The 18139-nt window shown below is 35.0% G+C and overlaps 1 pseudogene; it reads right to left on the bottom strand.

Annotated features, from left to right (window-relative positions):
- LOC117394757 (myelin basic protein-like) overlaps positions 1–18139 on the bottom strand; it is a 90209-nt pseudogene that overhangs the window by 24343 nt on the left and 47727 nt on the right.

Raw genomic sequence — 18139 nt, forward strand, 5'->3', positions numbered from 1 at the left:
GACTGAAGGAATTTCTCACTGTTGAAATCCCAAGTTGAATGGACGGTAAATTTGGACCAATATAAGCATTGCATGGCTAAATAACCAATGCTGTTGATGGATACATCTACCTTTTTCATTTAATTTATAAAGCCAGGTCAACATTATAGCAATTGTGTACACACTTATGTTATCATTTACAACTTGATGTGGAAAAACACAGCACTCCCACTATCAAAACAATTACCAAACAAACTAAACCATAATAAATAGTATAAAAATACAGTACTTGTCATACATAGGATTTTTAATTTACCTCCCTTTACAAAGCGCAGTTAGCGACACGTGTGTTAAAAAATTAGTGGATTAATACATTATGTTCATAATGAAACATTTTTATCATTTATCTTTTTTGTATATTACAAAATATGCACACTGTAGAATTGAAAATATTATTTGTAGGACCTTACAACCCCACAGTACAACATATCTGCTTTAGAATGGACTGTTTTTATGACTGTTTGGTAAAGCCTTGCATACATTTTCATTATGTGTTTATAGCAAAGGTTATTCAGAATTGTCTAGTTCCTCATTATTTTTCAGCATTATTTGGGGGACGGTTTTCAGATACTGAAATGTTCAAGCAGCAGTGTTAAACAAGAAGCACACAGCACACATGCAAAAACAATTGACAGTGTTTCTTTAAAGAGTTTTAATACAGGATTGTAAGCTCTAGCAATCACCCAAAAGCAAGAATAAAAATCAGGTTTGGAGTTACAGTCAAAAATGGAACACAAGTAATACATGATTTTTTTGTTGTTGTTGTTGGTTTCTTTTTTTGTTGTTATTTTAAAAGCATGGCTTTTATACAAAAATGTAAAATAAAATGGTTAATTGACATCTGTATTAGTAGACTACAGCAAACGTGTATCATGAATTTAACTGAATACAAAAGTGCAACAGATACATTATTGAGCATTGTAGAATTATGCATTATAGGTCAATTATTAGGTACAAAATTGCGGGGTTCAGTGGTTATAAAAATATTAAAAGGGCTTAGTCGTACCAACAGGGATATGGTGGGAGGGAACCATATAGTAATTTATGACCAATTTATCAGTATCTGCTACACCCCTGGATTCTGATATTTCTAACTAATGGTTTTACACAGTGAAAAAGCAAAGATAATAGTAACCAATTCACAAAGGAAATACTTTTAAGCAATTGTGGTTCATTACAACACAATATAAAGTCCCACATCTTTACCACTAGAATACTTAAAAAAACACCCTTAATTAAAAAGTAAATGAAGACAGTTGCTTAATACTTTTGAAAAACTTAACAGCAGCAGGTTTTGCTCATACATTTAAATGGTAATGATAATTTGGCAGGTGATACCGAAACAAAAATACTGTCAAAATCAAATCGGTACAATTTTAGACAAATAAAATTTAATAGTATAAAAAGTGATAACCATCCCCTTTAAAACATCAGTTTCAGAAAACCTTACTTAGATATGACAAAGCAGAATGTTCGACCAAGCTAAAAGATTTCTATTACAGATAAGGATTTGTAAGTCACAAACTGGAACAGGTCTTTCTGATTTGTATGCTAAGAGCTGACAGTTTCACTTACTACAGAACATACACAACATTAGTATCTCTGCATTGAAGACCACCAATGTAACACACTTCACTGCAGCTCACTTAAAATAAGGAAAGGTCAATGGTATACACTGTACAGAAAATGTTGCTGATGGATAATCCCCATTGTCTCATAAGGACTTGCAGGAAGAACAAACAACCAAAATAAGTTATTTAATTAGCTTTCGCCATCAGAGGGAAAAGAAGATGCTTCTGTGTAAAATGTTTAAAAGTACTCTTTATCTTAACGTCAACTCTAAGTTTGAACAGTACAAAGGGAATGTTATTTCGCTTTTTTCTAATTACAGAGTGTGGGCAGCTTAGATGGGCTTAATGTGATCTCGGGAGAACAGTTGACAAAAGAAAGGAATTACAATGATTTGCAATACTAGACACTCCACAGATGAAGCAGTGTTACATTAAAAGGCAACCCATGAGAGTCAGCCTCCAAGTTAAAGATATATAGTCCTCTACACTAAAGGGAAACTAAAATCATCTTAGCAGAAGACTCATTTCAGAATTACTCCCCATTATATAACCTGAAATGTATTTTAAATTAATTTATTAAGAGATTGCTTGGAAAAATGGCTGGTAATACAGTTCTAATCGGAGCCTCTGGTGCACGTACATCAGTCTGTGAGTAAGTTGCTTATACAGTAGGTATGGAACTTTTTAATGTGTCAAGGTTTCAAGGCTTCATTTTCTTCTGAGAAGTATTAATGGTACCTCGACAGATCGACAAACACAGCTTACAATAAACTACAAAAACACTTTTTTTCTGGTTACAAAAAAGTGAGACCTATCAAGTACTTGCACTATTGGTTTAAATTGTGAATGAATCACATTCAATACTTCCAACTTGCAGCACCACTCAGCAGTTGCAAAACTTATGCTTAAATGAGACCTGGTTCAGCAGAAGAGTGATGAACTGCATTTCATTAAATGGTGCTGCTATGAAGCAGAAGAAAACACATTTGTCCTTAGTCTTGCTGTCAGTCTCTTATTAATTACTATTTAAAAAAAAATACTGACAAAATGTAACTTTTTTTTATTACAATTAAATAAATTCTTCTCACCCACGTCAGTAACAATACAAAACTTAGTAAACAAAGTAGCAAACTTCCCTACAAAGTACTGCGCTGGAGTATAGCAGATATTCTAGAAATCATGTAATTACTGGTTGTATTTATTTGTACTGTCTCTCAGCAAATCAAACTACTTTCTTGTTTTTTATTAAAAATGTTGTACCCTGAATTTGTTTAAGAAATCTCTGGTAAATGGATATGCCTCCCTGTTAGCAAATAAACCAAGATAAAATTCAAGAAACAGCTGATGTATTCAATAATTCTTTAAGCAAACATACAAAAAAAAAAAAAACCTTTGTATTGTGGTGTCATTATCTACAGATACAGAATACCGTCCAGTTTGACAGCAGACACTGAAAATAGGTATTATAATTGCAGATTATGAATTTTTTTCTGATACCTCAGTTGTTTAATAGTTTATGATTATTAAATATTATCAACATGTATCATTTGGATACATCAATAAGTAATTTTGTTTGCCACACCAGTTCTGAAACCACACCCATACCATTTCGCCAGTGACTATATACAAGGATGTTTCATGTTTTCTTCTATTGTTAATATAACATCATTTGATAAATGAACTTAAAAAAACTAAACAAAAAAAACTAAATGAGATGTTTTTCCCTTTAGTTTACAGAGATCTGGCTATGCCTTAATACAAGTGTGTTAAAAAGAACAGATGAATTGTGTCCTTGTGTTCTCAAACCTCACCTTTTTTGATCCCTTCTTAGATCCTTCTTGTTCACCTCCAAAGAATTTTCCCAGCTGGTCCAGTAGACCAGTGTCCCTTTGTCCCCTGGGTTTGCCTCCGTGTTTCGCTTGGTCCGTGGAGCTTGTAGATGCCATTTGTGGTGTTCAGTGGCCCTGAGGGAACTCTTCTGGATCGTTTTCAGTAATATCCGAGCTATCGGAAGTTGCTCCACTGTCCTCTTGGATGGTCTGAAGCTCATCTGACTCCGATGGGCGATCTTTGAAGGTGTTGTCCTCGCGGCCTGGTGCATCCCGGGAAAAGAGGCGGACCAAGTGTGGGCGACTTGCAGCGTGGTCAGCTGTGTTGGCCTCGTTCCAGGCATTCTCTGTATCTGCTGCACCCTTGGAGTCTGTCACCGCTGTCTTCTCAGAGGAGGTCCCATTGTTCTGGTTCACATCTGCCTCTACATGTCCTGCAAACAACAAGGGTGATCTATGAATGTTGGCCTATGAAAAACAGCAGGGGAACAATTAGACCCTTTTTATTCATTTCTTGAGGCAAAAAGGCCCAAAGATAAGTTATTTTATAGAAAATGCATGGAGGATTGGGAGGTTTTAAAAGACACAGCATCCTTAATTAAAAGTATTAATAATCTAGCATGCAGACTTTACATATTTCTTCCATTTTGACACTGAATAAATTCATTCATTATATCTTTCTTTTATAACAATTTCAACTCACATTTAAAAAGATGGATGATACTACTGATTCCAAACAGGGTGGGAACAAAGTAATGTTACAAGCGAATAGCTGCCTAAATGTGAATTTAAAAAAGCAATTTTTGTGAATATCACATACATTACAGTTTTATAAATTAACATGAAATAATGTTTTGTTCATTAAAGCATCCTAGCTTTCCTCTTATGTCTTGTAGAAGCTGCTCACTTTACAGTAAGAATGTCAGTACTAATCTGGCACTAAGGAGGGATGCAACCAGATTTAGTTAAATCAAGCAGGGTGGAATTTGATTAAGTACAATCTGGGATACCAAGATTTCTTTAATTATCACAAAAGACACAAATGAAACCTTCATATTGAGGAAGAAAATCAAATTTGTGCAACATTTGCCTTGATCCTCCAGACAGTGGGTAACTGCAGCTAAAGGCAATACACAGCAATAGATGAGTCAGAAAAAGAGTACAAACTTAATAGCTTAGTGTGATTTCAAAATGTTTGAATGTTTAAGCAGTGCTAACAGTGATAATGTATAAATTTGCAGAATTTCAGCCTTGGTCTCAATTCACAAAATACAAATGAAGACACATGAACAATGTCGATACTGTACTAAGATAGATGCAGTAACAAAGCACCAGAGACTCTGCATACTAATATTTTCACAACAGTTGTTCTTTGTGTTGCTGTATACAGTTATTTATTGCAAACAAAGGATGCTGTGTCATAAAAAAAAACAAAAAACTTTAGCTATATGTATAATACAAATGGAAAAACATAATTCCTGGGGATTTAGAACATACTCCATGGGTGCGACATCTTCAAAATCCACTAATTAGAAGTGTTGATTCGTTTAGGCAAACTTATATAGCACACAGTCCAAGAGCATTCACTGATGGGGTATATCCATCTGTAAGGAAACATACACCTTCCACTTCTTTGGAAATTGTATAAAGTCATATTTATTATCCAACCTTGCCTCACTTATTTTCTTAAGGGATTCATATATTAAATATGTATTGCAGACTCAGCCATAGTGGAAAATTAAATGCCCCTCAGGAAGACTATTGTTGCCTCCAGGGTGCAGTTTCGGGCATTATAGCTCCCTGTCGGAAGCATTAGTCTTCCCTCGGGTCAATAATTCTCTACTATAGCCCGCCTCTCCAGTCCATATTTAATATATCAACATTTGTCCAATTTCAGTTAATTCTTCAAAATACATTGTTCCTTCTTGGTCCATTTTCAGCCCGGCTACACGTTATATAACCAGAATGCTCAGCGAGGTTGGTTATTCGCTACAGTTTATATGCTTGTCTAGCGAGCAAATAGAAAAAGATGGATGGATGCAGCAAACTTTTTGTTCAGATCAAGAAAATGTATGTGATAATCATTTTTTAAAACTTGTGACATCATTACGTACAGCTGTTTGTTCGCTAGAATCCAGTCTGATGAAAACCTGTTTTTGTACGATAAGATTTGCATCTATTTTTGTGTGAAATTTTGCAAGTTGGCTAGAAATGTGTTTGTCTTGTTGATATAAACATAGATATTGAATTACCCAGATTATAAGAAGATTGACATTTTTTGGAGTTTTAAAAGAATACTGTCCACTGGGTCAGCACAGGTATCTTGGCTAGAATTTTGTTATCAACACTGATAAGTGAGACTGGTCTATATAAAGGGCATTCATCAGTGGGTTTATTTTTTTTTTCAATATTAGGGACATTTTTGCTTGGTTAAGTGTTGGAGGTAAAGAGCTTGAGTCTACAAAATGTCTTATAAAATTTAGCACCATATGCATCTGGACCTGAGGCCCTCTTACTTAGCAAAGTATGAATAGCTTCTAGGATTTCTTCCTGAGAAATCTTACATAATCTACTTTTTTGATCCTCTGCAAGTAATGGGAGAGTAAATCCATCCCCCCCTAAAAAAATAAATAAATAAATAAAGTGTCTACTTGTAATTGAGTCTGTAGAATCAAAAGAGTACAGTTTTTGATAATAACCTCTCATAATTCTATTTATGTCCCTAGTTTCATAATGTCTTTTGCCACCCCTGTCCTTAAGCGCAGGAGTCAAATCTGTTTATGTAGGATCTGTTTTGGTTTAAACATGTATACATTTTTATCATTCTGCATGTGAGATCTACACCGTGAAATTATAAGTGTAGTTTCTGCCAATAGGTTTCAGTGGAGACATTACATAATTATCTACACAGCGGTGTGCTTAAATGCCATCACTACTGTATTTATACTAGGGGTGGGCACCAATATCGATATTTTGATATGATATCAATATCGTTTGATATCGATAATTTCCATATCGCGATATCGTGGAATAAAAATATTTTCACGTAAGCTCGCAGAGGCATACTTTTTATTGCTAATACTGCTAAAAATACAAACACAGTATAATCAAGTTTGTTTTATATTAACATACAACAAACCCTGTACAATCATTGTCAGTCTCATATGCAAACACCACACACTAAGGTATTATTTAACCATTTTATTCCATTAATTGGTGTTTTTCTTTTTCTAAGAACCTGATTAACAAATGTATTTCAAACATTCAATAGCCATAAAATCAAGAAAAACAACAAATCCACAACCTGTGTACCCTCTCCTATGCTATGCTCTCGTTTCTTCACCTCTCACTGGCCAATCCCTTACCGGAAACTATAACTTTTTTTTTCAAAAAGCTAATTAAGAAACATGACAGTCTTTTTTAAAGGGATACACACCTAAAAACAAACAACACAAAAAAACATAATAAAACAGGAAAATTGTCTTAAATAATTTGATATATATATATATATATATATATATATATATTATATATATATATATATATATATTTTTTTTTTCTTCCATTCAGAAAGTGCTCACAAGGTACCAAACACTATTTGCATGCTGCATTAAGCACTATAGGGATTATTTTGAGATGAGATGTACTTTTAAAACATCAAAACACATCTCAAAATAATTCAACATTTAGTACTTTTTGATATGTCGTGCATTTATATGCAGAGAAGATTAATTACTTCAGGAATGGCTAGCCTGCGCAGTGAAGTATATAAATATTTAGGTTTTGAGGTGGCTGATGATGGCATGGAATAGTAATACACTATAACAAGACCTTGTTTTTCTCCACGGATATTGTGAAGCAAAGCTAAGTTAAAGTAAGTTACTGCATTTCTTATGTAAATATCTGTTAATGCCTATATGTATATATGCTTCATATTGCAATTGCGTTATTATATTTTTCTGTGTTTTGGAAGACTTCGACACTATCGATATCGAAATACATGTACGATATCAATATAAAATTTTCATATCGTTGCCCACCCCTAGTTTATATGTTCTCTTTGTGTACCAAGGTTAATAAAATGCAATATCTACCATTATAAGTAAGTCTCTTAAGCAGTCCCATTTTTTACCATGATTTATAATGTATTTTGCATGTTCAGTTTTTACTGTCGTGCTGGCGTACCAAGGCTGTAAAGTGACTTTTAATTGTCAGCGCCCCAGATGACAGGAAAATAATCTTCCAATTGGCTTTTAAAACAATTGCCATTGATTGGTACGCAATTGGAAACGTGAGGGAGACAGCTTTCTTTGTTTTGAAATCAACATGTTATGAAGGGATTTATTTGATACCTGCTGATAAATACTTCTTAAAGACGAGTAACGAGTATTCTGCACGTGCCTAGTTCTCAAATATGTGATGCTGAATCCCTTACAAGTTTATCACAGTCAATTTTATTTTTCATTTTGGACTCAAGTTGGTTCAACAAGCAGCCTGCTTGGTTTGGATGATTAAGACACAATGGGCATATTTAAAGAAGAAATGCTTCAAATTACAGTTTAACAGTTTCATTTATTAATCGAGCAGGGAGGGGGTTAAAATCCTGTTTTGTTAATCTGTTTAATTGTTAATTGCTTTGGCACTTGGTGATTATTGTAAATCAGCGCTAGCTGCCTATACCTGTTTTTGTGGGTAAACCCCCCCCAGATCATTCATTCAGGGCTGCTAAAGGAAGGAGACTGGCTGTAGAGAGGATAAAGCCATAGTTCAGGGCGAGTAAGTTTGTGTGAGTACTATTGTTATCTTGCAACGCTGGACTGCAAGGTTTATTGGTGTTATTGTTTTGACAGGTAAACAGCTTAGGTGTCCCGTACGTAGTAAGGTTCCTGTGTGTATTAGCTAGCGCTCCAGGGTGAGCTAGGTTTTTGTTGTGTTTGGTTTAATTTCTATTGAATAAAAGTGCGCGTAAAAGCGCTTAACCATCTATCTGTGTGTCGGGTCTACGTTATAAAAGGGGCAAACAAACAAGAGTGGAAGGGAACTCTTTCACAATAAGCAATTGTTTTTCTTGTCCTGGGAAAGTGCTTTAACTGTTTTAAAAAGCCCAGCTCTGTTTCCTAGTTGCTGGAAGTTCTAATTCCTTTTGCACTTCCTCATTCCAATACTGTAGTGTCCATGGCCACCAGTAGAGTTCCCTTTAGTTTGAACCCTCACTGTTTTTTCAAAAATGGAGCCCCTGCAATATTTACTTTGGATTTATCTAATACTTAGAAGCAGCAATTTAATATTGTTTTATCATGCTTTTAATTTTTTGTAAATTTATAAATTGGGGCTCAAACCACCATCTCTTATGAAACGTTACAATAATGAGAAAACATTATAATGCCTAAATACTAGAATTACCTCCTGCTTATTGCAGACCAGATTACATGCCCAAATGAACAGAGGGTAAAACATATTGGAATTGATGTTATTAATGTCCACATCTAAGCTTTGCATTTACTGAGGTAAACCAATTCAAACAAATTAATTTGGCAAACAAATCCCTCAAATGGCAGCTGCTAGCATTATGTACATCAATGTATACACTGGCTTTACACATGAATGATACAACTTCCTAACTTCCTATTTGTTTCAGACAGAAAAGTAACTTTTATTGTCTATTTACTTTAATACTACTTTATCAATGCCAAAAGTGTAATTACCAGACACCACGATAATATAAAATAGGCAAAAAAATATGGTTTGTTTCTGAAACAAATATTCTGGATTGTAAAATGTAAATACACACAACAGAACAAGTTCCATAGCTTTAGGGCTGTATGTACTAATATTACTTATGTGTTCGTAAATACTGCAAATTCTGAGCCTCTGTCCTTCGTAGTATTTTTGAGTGCAATGTACTAAACAGCTATTTTTCGTGAACAACTACCGTAATATCAATGCAGGTTTACGGACACCATCAATTACTGCTCATTATACAGAAGAGATACGAATTTGCAGCATCTCATTATAAATAGATTCGCAACACAGAAAGGCAAGATTTAGAACTTCCTTCTGGGAAAAAAATGAGTGGTATAGTGAACAGAAAGAAGTAGTAGGCAAATATAATAGGATCGAGCTATGGATTCTGCACTCCAGCCTTGATGCAACTATGGCACCGTCTAAAAAGAAAAGGAAAACAAATTTTCACAAAGACGAAACTGACCTGTTAGTTAGTGAAATGAAAAAAAAAAAAGCAAGAAATATTATTTAACATTTCGCAGGGCCAAAAAACATTAAGAAAAGAAACATGGAAAGAAGTAAACTAACAAAATAAATGCACTGGGACACTATAAGCGACAGACACTAGACATAAAAAAATGACATGACCTTAGAAGGATTACAAAAAGAAAGCAGCAGCAAACAAAAAAAAAAGGACCAACTGCGATGTGTTAAATGTAGCGCAGACCCTAGGCACAGTGAAAACAAACCAAAATGTAGATCTAAAAGAAAGGGTCCCCAAAAACTGAAAGCATAAAGAAAACTAAGCTTCTTTCTATATATGGAAGTTTACCATAGTAAATTTGCATGGTAATTCTCCAGTTTACCATGTTTGTACTCGTCTGTACCCTAACCATGCTTCCCTACGCTTTCAGTGCTTTAATTTAAGAATATTGCAGAAAAAAATTGTTTGAGTCTATGTATATTTTAGTTGTGTAAAAGAAAAATGTACAGTACATACAGTAGCCTACATAAGTAAATACTTTTCATCTTATTTCAGTGTTCTATGCACGACAAAATTAATTACTGAGAAGATTTCAGGTTTTGTTTAAAGAACTCTGCAATGATTTGTTTCCGTGTTTCCCTTCCATTATTAATGTGAAGTTTAAAATAAAGCACCTTAAATTATAAAAGAAACCAAAACAAAATGCATTTATTGCCATTGTTATTTAATATAGACTATTCATAAATATATGTTTGTGGTTTATTTTATATTAAGGTGCTTTATTTTAAAGTAACTAAAAGCCTGTAAACGTTTAAACAGGAGGTTTCACAAACGAATAGCTCTACGCCAGTGAGAGGCATGCGTAAAATAACAGGCACAAATTGAAGTCGTAAATCAGGAAAAAATGATAATACATCAAGGGTAAGTGTGAAACCTCGATATTATAATGAGATTCGTACACTTGCATACGAAAGTACTTTGAAACGAACAGTCGTAACTAAACTACAGCAGCAGGGATGAAACTAAGTTATGGGAGTGAAAATGATTTTAATATATCGCGGGTAGGTCTACGAAGTCACAAAAAACTGAAAAGTCAAAAGAAAAATCAATGATACATAGAGCCCTTATTGTGCAAATTCAGAATTGTTAGAAAAGAGCAGAATACTGGTATATAAATGTTGGATGATGCTGGCAAAGCACTCTAGTCAACAAGTGGAGCCATCAGGCAGTAATCAAGCACACACAATAAAATGGACTGCCATTAATGTTTAAAATGAAGGTGATTTAAGTTAAAAACAACTCGATGAACAAGAAGCTGATTACATCAAAAATTAAGAATTCAATGTACTTCTCTGTCAAAGTGAATATTAAATAGGTCTTAAAAGTTTAACCAAAAAAGTTGTTGTGTGCAGGTTTTCCCTTACTCTAATGCTTTGCATTGCTTTCAGGCTGCAGTTTGGACAGCAAAACTATAATGCATCACCCTGCTCTTGCAATGTAATAGTTTCTCACACTCAGAACACTGGAAGACTGAGCAGGGCCAACATGACTTACTTTTGTTTTCCATTTAACATAGACTTATTGGAAACGGAGGGTAGGAAAATTGATGAAAACCCTTGGCTACTACACCTTTAAGGTATCTCACTACTGGAAATACAAAACCATGATTAACTATGATGTCAAACAATACATTGTGATATACAATATGAGAAGCTTTACAAAAAGACAAATAAATTGAGTCTTCAAGGTTAGCCTCAGTTTCAAGGACAGATAATTCAGATAGATATTCTACTGTTGCAGTGTTCATGGAGAAAAATAGCCTAAATCCCAGCAGATGTACAGTGCTCAGGTGTTTAATAAAGTAATTGGCAACCTGCATGTGGATTATTTTGTTATTTTTCTTTCAATTTCAGGTAAAATGGGATATCTTCCCAAATCCACAATATCACTGTCTGTAATGATTGGTTCTGGTACTCAATTATTTATTTATTTATTTATTTATTTTTAATTCTGTTTATTGGTTTTGTAGTTTGGGCATATACACAAATTAATCAATGCAAGCAATTATTGATCAGCAACAGTAATTTACACATTAAAGTAATAAAATACGTTCATGAGTACTATAGGGTTAATACCCACCATCCATGCAGTCAGAATGTGAAAAGGGACTGTGTCACTAAAAAGTTGAGAGAAAGAGACATTGAGAGAGAGATCACAACAGTACAGTTAGAGAAGAGGATTGACACGAGACTGCTTCCCTGTCTAACCAAGCTGAAATACGTGTATAACAATGTAAAAGTGTATATACGGACACTGTAAAAAGTGTATATACAGTATATCCCCAAATTCTGATAGCTCTGATAAGTTGTGCTATAGAAAGTTTGAACAAAGTTTCATTACAATTTTAAAACATATGGGCACCTCCACTATGATAAAAGATGCAGAGAAAAATTAATCAGAATGTTTTTGTTCTTTGATTTTGCATAGTTTATAAACAGAAGTTAATTTACATAAAGAATGTTTAGTAATAATGGAGATATTGAATAGCATGACAGAGCTGTACTAAACTTTCACTCCAGTGAAAAGTTAGCATATTTATTTCTAATACAAATACAAAACTCATGCTCAGAAAAGTATGAAATATTATCCTGAATAACATATGTACAGTAGCTGTCTAAACAATATTATGGAATATATCTCCACCTGAAGATGAACCTGAAAAACATAACTGCACTTGTACTGGTAATTCATTACTTGTATCTTGGTTGACACTTAAAAGAAAATGAAGAAACTCAGAATCTTGTATGTTGATTATAATGGTCTATTAGGTTAGCTGTGTAGTTTAGTACATAGAAAGTCATGCACTCATACAGACATTCTTATTTTAAATGAAACTATATAAAGTATGTATCCATATGTAAATGCCTAAACAAGGTTTGAAGGTTGAACAACTAAAATATTGACTAAATACTCTTTTATTGAATATAGTACTGTTTTAAATCATGGATCTCCTTTTACAACAATCCCCCCAAAAGCAACAGACAAGGAAGTTATCAATACATAAGTAATGGTTTCATTTAAGACTTAACTGATGATTAAAATCCATCTTGCCAAAGTTTTTGTTTTGCTGTTAGACAGCCAACCTTTTTAGTACTGTAAGTCGGTACCCTCAAATATGCCCTTTACCAAGCTGACAGAAGTCTCCCCCCGTTTTAGCAGTGTTTCATACAGTATATGGCAATCTACACGTTCCAATAACTCTTTCTAGTGGAAGCCAGCTGGCACTCACTCAGTCAGGTAATTTGCCAAGTCATTCAGGAAGCTATATAATGGCCTTGGGTAACTTGATTTTACTTGCATGACGCTTTCTTGATATTTTATAACACAAAACCATTATTCCATAAAAATCCTTCGAGGCACTTTATTACAGATACATTTAAAGAGATCATGCAAGATGCACCACCTTTGTGATGGGGAGGCAGCTGGTTTGTTAATATTGGGCTATATAATGTAAGAGACTGAAAAAAGTATTTCCATCAATTTGTATTATTGATTGTGTGGAATGTCTTAATTGTCTAATGTCTTACATAGTTTTATTCCGGTTTGGTAACTTAATTGGGATGTGCTTTTCCTTTGTGAAAAAAAAAACTGGCTCATTTAAAAGAATAAACTATAATAGGCTCCTATTTCTTTAAGCAAATACCTGCCCTCAACACATCACACTGTAGAAGTAGTTTTTCAGCACACCTTGACACTTTAGTGTTTGGTAAAAAATACACATTGGTGAGATGGCTTGCTGGAGTATCCCAGGGTATATTTTGACAAAGTAACTAATCATTTATAGACAAAGGGCACTGGAAAGTCTGGAAAGCAGGAATTATAACCCATGTGTGCAGTATCTTCTACTGCTCTATAAACATCTCTCATATGTGACACTCTTAAAGAGCTTCTTAATAATCAAAATCTGTTTTAATTAATCCAGAACAATGAAATTCACCAAATACTTTGGAAAGGCACCTTACTGTTTTTCAGAGGCTGTCTACAAGGCAAATGGAAATGAAGCATGGCATACATTACCCTGAACAATAAAACAATAACATTCTTGCTGTATTTAACATATTACTAAAAGAGACTGGATTTTAACAGGGGAGTAAGTGATGAAGATATGTGTCAATTGAAGCATGCATAGCCTGTGGGAATGGGGATAACGTAAACTAGGAGCACAAATTGTAGAATTTCAGGAGCGTTAGAGTATGTGCACCAGTAACACAGATATGAATGACATTGAATCATAGAGCCATAGTGAATCCAGCGATTAGGGTTACATCCCAAATGTTTGTGAAGAAGAGACAGTGATGTTTAGGCATAGCACTGACTAAGATTTAGAAATGTCTTTCTGACAAAAGCGAAGGATGAAGATTAAACCTAGGAAGGTTTAAAGTGTTGATGTTTGGCAGTGTATCCCTAAGCAGGGGTTTGACTGCACCACACCTCACTATTTTGTTTCATTGTATTTATTTATTTATTTATTTTCAGTAGTGCATGGAGGTTTTGTGACTGAGAATTTCATATACAGTCAAACCTGTATTAAGAGACCACTCAAGGGACAGTCAAATAGTGGCCTCTTAACACAGGTGGTTTCTTAAAAGAGGGCTATCTTTTATACCCTATACTGAAATCCTTTGCAAATTTTAATGCCTGTGACTGAATCAAAGGCTCTGATACGTGTACATGTCGTTTCGTTGCATCCTGAAATGAATGCCAGCATAAGTAAATTGTTTTAAACACTTTTAAAACAATTTTAACTTGTCTGTCTGATTGTATATCATTTGTGTAAAATATGTATTTTATATGGAAGCTTTCATTCTGCAATTAAAGTTTGCAATTATTATGTGTTATGGAGAAAATGAGTCCACAGGTAAATAATATATATCATGCTTACAATATTTACCACAGCAGATGATGAAATCTCCAATGAAACTCTCCTAGACATCTCCTAGAATCTGTTGCCTCTTATTATATATTATATATACAATAGAAGTCCTGAGAAAAAATTTCAGTCAACTTCCAATTTCTGCACTCATTACATTTTGAAAAACAGTTGATCAATAAATACCTTCCAACATGAGTTGCAGTTCTTGGGCAGGGGTAGAATCGGTACCTTTTGTGTGAGAAAAGGGTAAAATAAATTTACATGAATGAGAATCTGATAGATTTGAAAACAGTTTAGGACAGTGGAAGATGGAATGTGAAACAAACACATTGTTATATGTTTTAAATCTTAAGTAAGATAAACTTAATTTGTGGGATAAAATATTATGTATCAGCTGAAATGTTAAAATGCACTTTACTGTACATCTCTCATGGCTACACAGGGACGGATTAAAGTACACATGATTTCTGCATGCACACGTTCTGGGTGTTTTTTTTTATTTTTCTTTTTAGTTTCTTTATTGGTTACCAAGCTCATCTGAACCTAGTGTACAAACTGCATTTTGGCTGCTGTACTGTCACCCTTGACACTATGCACACCCCTGTGGCTGTCACTTTCTGTCAGGCACTGAAGCTAATAGTCTCTGTAACTGTAATGGAATCTCAAATACACACAACATAGGTATTAAGCACTGCTGATCAAAGCAAGGGCTTACAAAACGTTACACAATCAATGCATATATTTTTAGGAAGTTTTAAAATGTAGCCTTGTGACAGAAATACAATTCTTGGTTGTAAATCTCCCTCCCGTCGTGTGAGGGCGCTAAGCTGCGAAAACAGAGTTCCCTGGATGGGCTGGCCTGATAGTTCTTTTCCAGGGTTCAAGGGAAGTCGGCCAAGGGAAGGGGCAAGACTCCGTTGCAATAACACATTGACCCGGAAGGGAAACGACGTGGCAGCCGCAGATTGGAGAGGCGGTTGCACTCGTTTACCAAGGGGTCATGTGTGACGGCATTAAAGGGGACGGAGAATCACAATGGTGACCCTGTAAGTATTATTGTGGGTCAGATATTGTGTTTATTAGTTGGGACTGCAATCCCGTTATTGTTTACCCTGTGCAGTACACATTGTTGTGTATTGCTGGGGGATTATTGTTTAGGTCACCAGACCTGGAATATAAAATAAAGATTCACTTTTCCAAACTGGATGACAAGGCTCTGTCTGTTTAATTACCGGACCACACTCCTGCACCTGTTTCCACTCAGCCACTTTGCCACAAGCCTTTAAACACTGTTGGTGCTGCATGCAGTATGAGATCATGTACAATCTGCCTATTTACATGTAAGGAGTAGCACAGCACCCACAGTGACAGCACAGAGTAAAAGAATGCAGTGAGTGGGACTGCCCCACAGCATGTCCTTCTTGTTTCGAAAATACTTTTGGCATTCTGACCGTTCACCGAGGATCAGAAGGTACTTGAAGGAAAACAAAAAAGCCCATGGATAAAGCTAGTGGGACTAAAAATGGGCGAAATTCTAAAACCATGAGAAGTATGTGGCAAAAGTCCAAGCAACCCACAGAGGCTAAAAATCTCATCTAAGAGCAGCAAGTTTCCAAAAGCACCCACCAGCTTGACAAATAATGTTTCTTTTTGTTTAGTAGCTGCATATATTTTATTTACAGTTAACATACAATGCATTGTTTTTTTTACAGCACAGTTCACTTTTTTCACTGCTGCCTGATTCTTAACTTGCAGAGCTCATGTTCTTTCCTTCACGGTTTAGTTTAACTGACATGGTTTTGGGTTTATTTCGAAAGCGTACAATTAAGGATAATGTTTTTGGTAAAAGCCCTCTATGCGTTTGGCTGCATACAAGCCAAATTGCAGCCATCGATTACCATGACATTAATAACATAGTATTATGTTCACTTTGCTGCTAGAGATTTTGCCAAATATCAATAGAAACATGCCAACTCAGGTATGTTGATCCTTTATCCCCTGAGCACTTTCTTTAGATGGAAGGACTGACAATTTAGAAATGAACGCAATAGATGCACATTTCTTGATGAAAGTGTGATGCAAGCCCTCGTTGATTACATGGAAACATTGGGTCTTTTAGGCCCATAATGTAGGCAATAAACACTTGACTTTTGTCAAATTACAATAAAGGGACTTTAAGAGCTTTGAGGTTTTTTTTTTTCTTGAACCAGTGTTAGTCTCTTGCATGATCAGTATAAAACTGTTAGTGCTGATCATTACAGATTCCTACTTCTTGTAAATGAAAACAACAACTAAACTGATTAAGAGATAATCATCTTTTTTTTTTTAAATGAGTAATGAGTTTTACTGAAATATACCTTAAATATAACCCCTTAAAGTGAAATATAATTAGATAAGTAGGCTAGTTTCACTTTAAGGGGCTTGGATAGAGAGTGTGAGGAGAAAAGCCTATATTCTCTAAAGCCATGAAACCTATTGCACTGGGAGTGACAATGTATTGCCAAGAACAATGGTGTCAAACTGTAGAAAACAGCAGCAGTGATAGATGACCCCTTCAACAATATCCGCCTTTCAGCAGCAACTCTAGTGATTTGCTTAAACAGTACCAGTGCTTGTACCAGTTAGTGGTAGCTACTACCAGAAAACGCAATGCAAGAGGCGTTTCATATAAGCTTTTAATACAGTAAGGGGAGGTAGATTTCTATAAAGCCACTCAATGCTGACTCCTCCAACAAAGGTAATTGATGAATTACACAGGGAGTATCACTTACCTATTCCTGAAGCTGCACGATTAATTAGTGTAATTAAAAAAATAAATGTGCAACATTATTCCTACCTACTCCAACACAATGCACTTACACAGTTGAGATAGAAAGCCCCTTTACCCCCAGGGTTTTTTTTTTCTTTTTTTTACTGCATTGCTCTCAGCCAGTCTGGTTTTCAACCAGAATGATTTCCAATTAAACACAGCCAGCAACCTCACTGAGAGATAAATAGACCAGACTGATTTTTGAGACATGAATGAATGCGCACTTCTCTCTTTTTTGTGTGAAATAATCACCACAGGTGACACCTGTTATTATCAGTAAAATACAAAGACTGTGAAATTTCTGGGCCAGCACTCCAGGAGCCAGATTGTAAAGGCAGTTAATTTGGCTTATTACTGGTGTTTTTGCTGAAGCAACCTTTGCAGAACCATTAGCAGGCTATTCACAATTATAAACACTCATTCATAAACTCTGGAGTACACCTTTACAAAGTAAAGAAGTCAAGATGTGTGTTTTATATCATTGCCCTTTGGCACTTTACAGAATCACTGCAGTAAGGTACTCCATATCTGTACTGTACAGGTATATCCACAGATTCTGACACCCTCAATAACTTCAGAAAAATAATGTCCCTACCAAGTTTCATCACAATTGGATAAGCAATGTTTTATAAAACTTAGAAGTGTGACATATGGATGTAGAGGTGCCTCACTATATCCTTAGCAAAGGATAATAATACAGGGTTGGTATCTTCATGGATACTGGTGGTATGTGAATCCTTTTTTGCATGT

Source organism: Acipenser ruthenus, chromosome 3 (genome assembly GCF_902713425.1).
Source record: "Acipenser ruthenus chromosome 3, fAciRut3.2 maternal haplotype, whole genome shotgun sequence".
Lineage (NCBI taxonomy): Eukaryota > Metazoa > Chordata > Actinopteri > Acipenseriformes > Acipenseridae > Acipenser > Acipenser ruthenus.